Genomic DNA, 11,749 nt, shown 5'->3' on the forward strand with positions numbered 1-11,749 from the left:
TGGGTGCAGTGTACAGTGCTTGGGTGATGGGTGCACCAAAATCTCACAAATCACCACTAAAGAACCTACTCATGTAACCAAACACCACCTATTCCCCAATAACCTTATGGAAATAATAATAATTTAAAAAGAGAGAGAGAGGAAAGGCTGGGATTAACACTTCTCACATTCTCCTGCAGCAGACAGGCCACCATGTTATACTCTAGTGGGACAAAGTGGCTTAAGTAGACCTGGGAGGTCACGTTTCTCAGGTGTGTTTTTACTAGTTATACTTGTTATCTGCCCCCTATATGAGATCAAATACTAGTGCAACCCCTTAATAGTTGCATGGTCTTGAGCAAAGCATTTAAATCTCTTTGAGTATCTGAGTCACCAAGTAGTAAGTATAGTTACTGTGAGGCTTCATTAAATAATGTTTAGATTATGAAGCCTCAAATTACTTTAATCCCTTTGAGCCTCTCCTAAACTAACAAGTGGGGCCAAGTTATTGTGAGGACTCAATTAGATAATACAGGTATATAGAAATTGTGAAAACCCACTTAGGTAATTTAGATGAACTGTCTTACACAATGCCTGGCATATCATTGGTATTCAATAAATACTAGCCATTATTCCTTCAGCGTCTCTACTCCATATCATTCCTGTCGTTGCTTATTTTGTTTCATCAGGAAAAAGAATCAAAGACTTGGAAATGGGCAGAGGCATTACTGGCTATCCTTTTAATGGAGAATTGGCTATTGTTTAATGCAGTGTTGTTCAATAGAACTTTCCGTAATCTCGGAAAGGTTCTGCCTCTGTCCTGTTCAGTAAGGTAGCCACTAGGCACAAGTGGCTTTTGAGCATTTGAAATGTGGCTACTGTCACTGAGGAACTGCTTTTCTTCTTTACCAATTGTTATTCAGTTTTTGTTTCATAATTATATATGTAACTCTGCAATCCAGCGAGGCATGGAAGGGAATACGGAAACATGGAACCCACAGGGAACTTCAGTGACAGCGTAAAGATGACAGGCTACTGCGAGCAAATGGGGTGCAGGGTGTTCTCCAGCTACAGAAGGAATGGTCTGGTAGTGAAGATAAACACAAGTCAAACATATTAGAGTTGCCCACAGTCACCAACAGTGATCTTCTTTGGTCTTCCCATTGCGGGACCCACAGCACTCCATGGCCTCCACAATAATCGTGACTTCTTTCACCTTCCCAAACCACTCAGGCTTGGCAGTGCAGACAAAGAACTGGGAACCTTTTGTGCTGGGTCCAGCATTTGCCATGGACAAGATGCCAGGACCTTTCTGTTTCAGGGTACAGTTCGCGTCATCAAATTTCTCCCTGTAGATGGACTTGCCAGCAATGCCATTATGGCATGTGAAGTCCTCACCCTGACACATAAACCCTGGAATAATTCTGTGAAAACAGGAACCCTCACAACAAAATTCTTTCTCCCCAGTGCTCAGAAAAGGAAAGTTTGCTGCTGTCTTTGGAACCTTGTCTGCGAACAGCTTGAAGGAGATGGCCCAAGAACTTGCCTTCAACAGTAACGTCACAGAACACGGTGAGGTTGACCATGGCTTGTAGTAAGGGGCGCCCAGTGTTGGCAGCATCTGCAAAGCCTAATATTTTAATTGAATTTAATTTTAATTAATTTTACTTTTTTTTTTTTTTTTTTGAGATGGAGTATCACTCTGTCATCCAGGATAGAGTGCAGTGGCGTGATCTCTGCTCACCTCAACCTCTGCCTCCTGGGTTCAACGATTCTCCTGCCTCAGCCTCCCGAGTAGCTGGGACTATAAGTGTGTGGCACCACACCTGGCTAGTTTTTTGTATTTTCAATAGAGATGGGGTTTCACTATGTTGGTCAGGCTGGTCTCGAACTCTTGATCTCAGGTGATCTGCCCGCCTTGGTCTCCCAAAGCGCTGGGATTGCAGGCATGCTCCTGGCCTACTTAATTTAACTTTAAATAGCCATATGTAACTAGTGACTATATAGTATTGAACAGTGTAGGTTTAGCTAGCTCTCTGGGCACTGCTTTTAAAGGACTTTGGACATTTCCTTGCCTTTCTACGGACTAGGCCATTTTAAAACTCTTCAGAGGTGGAATTTAAGGTATTAGTGAAAATGATTCTTGTTGATAGCAAAGCAAGTGAATTTTATTCAGTAGAAACATAGCTGATTTCTGTCTTATAGATAAAATGATCCAAATACTGCATTTTATTTCCCTATTGGACATTAATTCATTTTGTGTTTATTAGCGAATTCATTTTGGCGTTACTGATTGCCCACATATATATCTACTCTTTAAATTATTTTTGAACTGGTGTTAACATCTTGTTGGCTTCCTCTTATGTTAGTGAGTTAAATAAAAACCTTACTGTGTTCATTTTATGTTAGTGATGATTTTATCTTGAAAAATCAAGTAGGCCTGGCATGGTGGCTCATGCCTATAATCTCAGCACTTTTGAAGGCAAAGGTGGGCAGATCACTTTGAGCTCAGGAGTTCAAGATCAGCCTGAGCAACGTGGCAAAACCCCATCTCTACTAAAAATGCAAAAATTAGCCAGGGTGACTCTATCTCAAAAAAAAAGAAGAAAGAAAGAAAGAAAGAAAGAAAAAAGAAAGAAAGAAAGAAAGAAAGAAAGAAAGAAAGAAAGAAAGAAAGAAAGAAGGAAGGAAGGAAGGAAAGAAGGAAGGAAGGAAAGAAAGATGAAAGAAAGAAGAAAGAAAGAAAGAAAAAGAAAAATCAAGTAGTATCACACTCTTATTTTCCAATAATGCTTTCATTTTGGAACAGTTAAATGGGGCAATGGGAAACTTTTTCAATGCAACTTGTGTTTCTGGTTACTTATATTACTGTATCTACTTTTCACTTGGGGGTACGGGTTGTAGGAAATGACATAATGTGTTTATTACAGTGTTGAGGGTTAGTCCTGGGAAACAAAACAAAATACAATAAGAAATAAATTATATGCCCCCTGCATGAGTTGGCCATTTTTCCGCGCTAGAAACCTGTCTTCATGGATCAGAGATTGCAGGGCTTTAACTATAATGTTCCTGCTCATTTTGTTGGCTTATATTTCATTGCCATAAGAATAGAACAACTTGTGTCTTGGGTTTACTCACAATATCAGGCGAAACGTGAGAGCATTATTAGATAGCATGGCATGGCACACAGAAACAGGAAATATTGGTTCATGATGAGAGGAGGAGATAAAATGCTTATCAGAAGGTCCAGTTGATTCTTGTTTGGTCTTCTGTTTCCAGCCAAGTTGTACAAATAAATATACAGTGTCATTTAACGAAGAAAATTATTCAAGAATTGAAAACAGAAACATTTCCACAGATCAAGAAAAACTAGAGTTGAATTTTGTCCTGAGCAGCCTGAAAGCAGAGGGAAAGTTTGAGAAATGGCAAAAGCTTTTAAAATAACGGGCATCACACATTCACAGACCATATTTTATATATCTGACCACACATAATGGGCCATAACCCTTACGAACTTCTGCCTGGAATCATTTTGTGGGCAAGAAATGGTAACTGTCTGTGGGCAGTCAAATATCGTTTAAGGTGAAGATTGTCATGGTTTTATGTTTACCACTGATTACCACTGATTCTTTTCAAAACGCCCCCCAATAGCTTGTGAATAGAAATAGGTGTACTTTATTCGGGGGTAGTTAAAAATCAGCTTTAAAACACAGCTAGATCAAAGTTACACTAGAATTTTCCACCACCTCCCAGCAGGGTAAATGGAACCCCCAGCTGTAGCAGAGATTAAATTAGAGTAGAGAGTTTTGAGCATGCAAAAAGGAAGGGGGCAAGAAAGAGTAAGAGGCATGTGATTGCCACACATATGACATAATTATTAAGACAAAATCATGTCATGGAAAAGGGAAAGTGTTCACAAAAGGAGGCTGAGTATAAAAGCGGGTCACAAGCTCATCGACGTTTTATAGTTCCTACGACCACCTGAGATGTAAAACTGATCTATTTCTATGGATTAAAGATAAGAAGAAAGCATAAAAGGGTAATTTCTTGTAACTGAATTTTTTGTTCTTTAAACTTTTTTTTAACAATACGTTATTTGTGTTTAAAAAGTGAAAAACGTGGAAAAAAAAGAAAAAGAGAAAAGAGACAATGAAAGGGGGACATTAAAAGAATGAGGGAGTCAGAGTGAAAAGAAGAAAGCTTAAATGAGAAACAAAAGTGAGAGAATCAAACAGAAACGGCCCCCCTGCCCCCTTGCGTCCCTGGAGCCGCTGCCCTTTGAAGCCTGCAGCCACCAGGGCACGTTTGCTGTGATCGTCCAGTGCATTTCCTTCTCCTCTCTGCTTACATTCCTGCCGTACCAGGATGCGTCTGGCAAATTTTCTGGGTTTTTTGTTTTCTCCCTCCTGGCAGAGTGACACAAAATCTCTTCGCTTCATGCAGTGAAAGGGAGTTAGTGTTCCTTAGGTAACCTTCATTTTAGTAAATTAAATTGTCTGAGCAGACGCATGCAGAAACGTACCCTGCTGGCCTGCTGTGAACAGGCAGTCATCAAAGGTGATCGGGAAGCCGGGCGGAGCTACGAAGGCAAGGCTTTTATATGGAAGAAGTTTCATTAAAACTGTTAACTCTCTATCTGCATGGGAGAGCCAAGATCTCCCTTGTGAAGTTTCTAAACACAACCAGAAAAAATGTTAGACTAACATAAGTCAAAGGAGCTGTTTAATGTATTTGTAATTTAGGTGGCTCCAGGCAGGCAGATACATTTGTGTGGAGGTGATAGGATTTTACCTCCTCCGTTCCAAACACTTGGCACAACTACGGATCACTGACGTGATAATTCTAATATTTAGAATTCTTTTTTTTTTTTTTTTTTTTTTGAGACGGAGTTTCACTCTTGTTACCCAGGCTGGAGTGCAATGGCACGATCTTGGCTCACCGCAACCTCAGCCTCCTGGGTTCAGGCAATTCTCCTGCCTCAACCTCCTGAGTAGCTGGGATTACAGGCACACGCCACCATGCCCAGCTAATTTTTTGTATTTTTAGTAGAGACGGGGTTTCACCATGTTGACCAGGATGGTCTCGATCTCTTGACCTCATGATCCACCCGCCTCGGCCTCCCAAAGTGCTGGGATTACAGGCTTGAGCCACCACGCCCGGCTCTAATATTTAGAATTCTTAAGCACAGCTCTTATTTTCATTTGGATTGCATCTTGGCAGAGCGACTCCTTGACATTTTATGGTTATTTAGAGCAGCAGTCTAAACTCTTATCTGTGCAACCCTTGCAGTTTTTATGAAAGATAATGCCTTGCAAGCTGCAGATGCTCAATTAGGAAACCATGTAATAGAAAGATGTCTTTGGGGCCAGAAAAAGTTAAGATTTCAGCTCGGCTTCTTAGCAGTGTATGACCTTGGATGAGTCACCTAACCTCTCTAATACTTGGTTTCTTTCTCTAAATAGGAGAATGTGCCTACCTTACAGTGATGTAATGAGGATTTAGAGGCATGACCCACCAAGGAGGGTGCCCAACACACAGTAACAATTTAATAGTTAGGTGTTATTTTGGTGAGGGCATTTCAATAGAGGTGTGTTTGAGGTGGGCTTTTCCTTAACATTTTGTAGTCCAGGTTTCAATGGTCTTGTATCAGACACATATATCTATAATCCTGTATCAATGAATAGAATATGACTAGGAACTATTAAAAGTAATATGGCAACCAGGCATGGTGGCTCACACCTGTTATCCCAGCACTTTGGGAGGCCGAGGTGGGTGGATCAGCTGAGGTCGGGAGTTCAAGATCAGCCTGAGCAACATGGAGGAACTCCATCTCTACTAAAAATACAAAATTAGCCGGGCATGGTGGGTGGATCACCTGAGGTCAGGAGTTTGAGACCAGCCTGGCCAACATGGTGAAACCTTGTCTCCACTAAAACTACAAAAATCAGCTGGGTGTGGTGGTGGGCACCTGTAATCCCAGCTACTCAGGAGGCTGAGGCAGGAGAATTGATTGAACTTGGGAGGCAGAAGTTGCCATGAGCCAAGAGCCACTGCACTCCATTCTGGGCGAGAGAGTGAGACTCTTGTCTCAAAAAAATAAAATAAATGAATAAACAAACATTTAAAATTATCTTATTCTTAATAAAGACCGATAATCTTTAGTTTCCAGTTCACGACCATTCACGATCAGCCTTTATCTTTCCCACTATCATGGCAGGTAAAATTATAGACTTTGAAGCATATTGCTGAAATTACAGCTTTTCCTCATGATATTCTTTCCTAACCAACCCATAGTCCATATTTTTATGGTTAGAGAGTAGGTTCAAATTTGACAGCAAAGGCTTGACTGTGCGTAATCTTAACTAAATCTCAGAAGAATATTATTCAAATTAGGAAAAAACAAAATTAGAAAAAACCATGAATAGTCTAGTGCTCCCGGGTTTTTCTTCTTTCTGGTCCAGTTATTATGAGTGGCCTTAGGCAAGCTACTTCTGACTCAGTTTTCAATAATACGTAGCCACTCCTGGTGTTATAAATGAGTTTTTACAAAGCACTTCCCTATAGGCAAAATAGAAATAATAATGCTTTGCAGAATTGAGGTCATAGGTATCAATTATGTTAAGTTCTAAGCAATGATGTAGCAGACATTTTGTTTCTAGGACAAGATGTTGGCTTTTACAATGCTTTGTTCTCTTGTTTAATTACAGATCACTTTAAAAGTATATTTAAAATATGAGTTTCTGTTTAAATCTTCTCAGTAACATGTTCAAAGAATACCAATTTCATTAAGGAAACATGGTTTTCTTTATTATCAGGTTCTTTCATACAAATACTCGATTGTGAGTGCCTTAAATTCACTCATGAATGTAACTATTCAACATTTATTCTACTTATGACTTATGATTTTGTCAGTTAATATAATAAGATTACATTTGCAAGGCATACCTTCTAGAAGGTGTTTCTTTTTTGGCCCTGTGTTGATAATTCAATAGCTGCCACATTAGTTGTATACATTAAAATAACTCAGAACTTTCAGTTAAGGTGAATTGCCAGCCATGGATAATTTAGAACAATTATCAGCTGATTATTTAGTGCTACTTTAAAAAAATATTTTGAAATGCTTACTAATTGTACCATTTATGAAGTATCAATTTTTTAACAGAGTGATGTTTTACTATACGAAGGTAAATGCTTAAAACAAAACATTACCCTGACAGAAATAAGGACTTTCCTGCCCCGGATTCAGCCATTGTTGGAACAGACTTCTCTACTGCTGTTTCTTTAACCTTTGTAAGATCACAGTCCATCTTTTTCTGGGATTGTGTTTTTGATTCACGTCTTGCTTTGGTGATACACTGAGACTGTGAAAAAGTGCTCCCTTACTTCTGGCAAAAAATGCCTTAATTGGATGTTTACCCTAATTACTCCATGGAACATAACATATTTTGACTAGTTTTAGGGACCTTAAGCCCTTCCAAGGACCTGGCAAAATCCTTCCTGTCCCATCTTTTCTCGTCACTGGGGAGAACACTGCAGGGAACACTGACACGGAGTCATGTGCACGCCATGATCCTCCACAACAGACTCCCCACGACCCCGACCTCAATTAGCAAGACTGGATGTAATCACTCTGCTGAGATTCCCCCTTTCATATTTTGATTCGGGTGGTTGAAGAGTAGCACTTTTGCCTAATAGCTCTAGTGTCTGGCCACCAGAAAAAAAAAAAAAAAAAAAGGTAATAACACCTTGAGTTAGTCACATCCAATACAGATATTATTCTGGCAAATAATTTAGTACATCAAAAAGTATTGAAAATAATAATCTCCTCATCACATGATTCAGAGGACAGCCTAGTCACTGGAAACAGATTCCTGGCCAGCTTGTTTTGTCTGAAAAGACAGAGCTGTTTTCCTTTCATGAGGCTGCAGTTTGTGATTACAAATAAAAAGAAAGCTAAGGAGTTTTGGCTTCCAGACAATCCTGCCTTTTGTACGGAGGAGTGACCTACAGAGGTACAATTGAGTCTACTTTCAGAGAACCCTATTAGTAAAACAAACACAACAAACAAACAAGAAAGTTCCTATTGAAATTTAGCTGCAAGGTTTGACCAGGGCCGTGGCTCGTGCCCAGTAATCCCAGCATTTTGGGAGGCGTGGGGATCACCTGAGGTCAAGAGTTCAAAACCAGCCTGGGCAACATGGTGAAACCCTGTGTCTCCTAAAAATACAAAAATTAGCCAGGTGTGGTGGTGAGTGCCTATAGTCCCAGCTACTTGGGAGACTGGGGCACAAGAATCACTGAAACCCAGAAGGTGAAAGTTGTAGTAAGCCATGATCATGCCACTGCACTCCAGCCTGGGTGAGAAAGCAAGACTCCATCTCCAAAAAAAAAAAAAAAACAAACAAAAACTTAGCTGCAAGGTTTAGAGTTTAGACACTTGTCTTTCAGTTCATGAGGAAACAAAGTTTGGAGACTTGTTGACTAAAATAAATCACCTTAAGTGTTGTCTTCATGGAAATGGGTCCCATTAGCCATGTTTCTAAACTAATACTTAATTTAAAAAGGATTTCTGTAAACTAATTATGGTTTCTCAGTTTTATCCAATTGAAAAGAGATGTAAGAACTTCAGAATTTCAGGGTTATTAAGCTGGACCTGACACCTTCCTTATGTGGAGTGGAGACCCATCCCTTTGCACCCTCCTTTTGTTGTGATGTAAGCTGAATGAGCATCCAGCAACTGCAATAACAGAAAATTTCAAAATGTATCTTTTTATGAAACACTTCAGACAGTTTGAGGTGCAATGAGACAATATTACTGTAGGGGCTCAGCTGACGTCTTTGGCAGTGACTTCATTGTCATTTGGGTTTAAAGGAAGTGGAAAAGTAAAGAAGGTGAAATTTGATATGCACATCTTCTGAATTGCTCAAGTCAACTGATTTTTACAGAAATAAATCTTTTCTAGCATTTTGATCTTATTTTCAAGTAATCTAAACAAGAAAAGGAAGATGAGCCTGGCATGGAGGCTCACATCTGTAATCCCAGCACTTTGGGAGGTTCAGGTGGGCGGATCACCTGAGGTCAGAAGTTCGAGACCAGCCTGGCGAACATGGTGAAACCCCTATCTCTACTAAAAATATGAAAATTAGCCGGGCGTGGTGGTGCGTGCCTGTAATCTCAGCTCCCCGGAGGCTGATCCAGGAGAATCACTGGAACCTGAGAGGCGGAGGCTACAGTGAGCAGCAATGGAGCCACTGCATTCCACACTCTAGCCTGGGCAACAGAGTGAGACTCCATCTAAAAAAAAAAAAGAAAACAACAACAACAAAAAAAACAAAACGGAAGATGGAAAGCAGGGAGAGTCTTTGAATTAAGGGAACCATGCTGGGCCCTCCAGATTCCACAGGGCTGCCTACTCTTGGACACCGTCTCTAGAATTCCCCACGTGGACGCCCAGTGCTCTAAGAAGAGTCCCACAAAGGTACAGCTCATTGGCTGAATTTTCTGCATCCGCTCGGCACTGGCCTCCTCTCCCTGTTCTATGTTCTGTTCTTACCCACACTAGCTCCAGATAAGAACAAACTAGCCTGTAGACCTTCCATTCAAGAGAAGCCAAAATTTCTTATCAACGTCTGCATTGAACTGCTCTGTTTCAAGCGCTGTAATTTTATGACCAACTTTGTTGATGTCTCTCTTAAAAGGAAAAGAGAACTGAAGAACGATCTGGTCTTGAGCCTGCTGGTGAAGGGCAGTTCTTGGAAGGAAGGAGCTCCTCTTGGTGAGGGGAATTGGGTGAAGAAAGGTGATTGTTTTGCTCTGTTTACAGGATCATCTCTCTACTGTCTTTAAAAGCTTATTAAAAACAACCTAAGGAGGTTTCCCAGCATGTTGCTTTAATTTAGGCTGTTTTTAATTTTAGGAGAATGAAAATTCTCTATTTGGTAATTTCCTTTCTTGCTCAAGGTTTGTTCCTTTACAAGGTTTTTGCTTCTTATCAGCTTGGCCACTGTTGCAGCTATTGTAACTCAAATGCGGACAAAGGGGGAAAAATACCACTCTCCAAAACAAAACCACAAAAACAAATTAAACAAGATTTTTTTTTTTTTTTGGCAAGTTGCCTTCAAAAGGGTGTAGTTCCGGGTAACAAAGAGTGCAGCAAGTCTCTGGAGTCTAAACGGAGCCTGAAATCAAGGAGCTGACTTTAATCTTTTTTGGAAAATAAACAACTTGAACATAACCCAAAATGTTTTCCAAGGAACCACTGTACCCTGGGGTCCTTATGCTGAAAGAGTGAGTTATTTACTCACAGCATCACTGTTTCAAACTTTGATTTCAAACATTTTAAAATGTTTTTCTTGCCATCTACCCGTAAGTCACAAAGTGGCATTAGCAAGCATGGCCACACAGCAGCACAATATATGTGGCCGCATCTCGGGGTCTTTGTTGCAGATACAGTTATGTTGAGGACAATTGGAAGTAGAGTCTAGAAAAAGCTTAGTAAGATATCCAGTCATTTTTCTTATGAAACATGCTGTATTTTGGAAACTCATTAACTTTGACTAATAATAATTTAGTCTTCTATCACGTCGGGGATGAAGCTGGGCTCTGACAACACAAAAGCGAGTAAGACACCACCCCCACCTCCACAGTTTATAGAGGAAAGACAGGCAAACAAGGGAGGGGCAGGTCCCTGTGTTGATGGACAGGGACCACACTGCTCTCTGCCCACATGGAGGGATGCCTCGCTCAACTAAGACGAGGGCAGGGGATGGGCTGGGTCCTGTCTGTCAAGCTGGCCAGAGAAGGGGACATGAAACATATGATATGGTTGAGAATGATGTTCTCCCCTGAAATAATCTTAATGAAAGTGAGGAGTGAACACAAAATCCTCAGGTTTTTCAATTGCTGCCCACGATATCCTTTGGTAAGCAAAACGTATGTGAGGTCTCATATTTTAGCTTGAAAATTAGTGGGACATTTGTATCCTATTCTGTCATATTAGATTGCTCCTTACAGAATTGCTGATTTTGCAGGTCTAAATGTTTAAATAATGGTAATTGCACAGGGTGCAGACATCCGAAAAGAATGCCTCCTATGAGTCGCCACTTGTATTTCACTCTATCCTTTGACGTGCCCACTGCTGTGTTGGGGACAGACATGTGACAAACCACAGAGGACCTTTGGGACAAATGGGGAGCTGCAATTGTTTGGAATGGCTCAGTTGGAGAAGTGGGCCATCAGGTGGACTGGTGTGGGTGCAAACTTGCCCTGAACTGTTCCACTGATGCAAATGAGGAGAAGCCTGTGGAGGGCTGGGAGCAGGAAGTGGTGTGACTGTGCCTCCTGGCTCATCCTAGTGGGGAGCTGAGGATGTCCTGGAGAGCCAGAGGCTGGGATGAAGATCACTTGAGGTCAGGAGTTTGAGAACAGCCTGTCAAACATGGTGAAACCCTGTCTCTACTAAAAATACAGAAACTAGCCACGTGTGGTGGGGTACACCTATAGTCCCAACTACTCAGGAGGCTGAGGCAGGAGAATCGCCTGAGCCTGGGAGGTGGAGGTTACAGTGGTTGCAGTGAGCTGAGATCACATCTCTGCCCTCCAGCCTGGACAATGGAGTGAGACTCCATCTCAAAAAAGAAAGAAATAAAGAGAGAGAGAGAGAAGAAGAGAGAGAGGGAAGGAAGGAAGGAAGGAAGGAAGGAAGGAAGGAAGGAAGGAAGGAAGGAAGGAAGGGAGGGAGGGAAGGGAAGGCACCTTTAGGAGATGAAA

General features: G+C 41.1%; 1 pseudogene; it reads right to left on the reverse strand.

Annotated features, from left to right (window-relative positions):
• Positions 1 to 1,095: 1,095 nt before the first annotated feature.
• On the reverse strand, positions 1,096 to 1,565 carry LOC116528912 (annotated as a pseudogene).
• Positions 1,566 to 11,749: the final 10,184 nt, after the last annotated feature.

This window comes from Sapajus apella, unplaced genomic scaffold, assembly GCF_009761245.1.
Source record: "Sapajus apella isolate SASKATOON/1434 unplaced genomic scaffold, GSC_monkey_1.0 scaffold60, whole genome shotgun sequence".
NCBI classification, from domain to species: domain Eukaryota; kingdom Metazoa; phylum Chordata; class Mammalia; order Primates; family Cebidae; genus Sapajus; species Sapajus apella.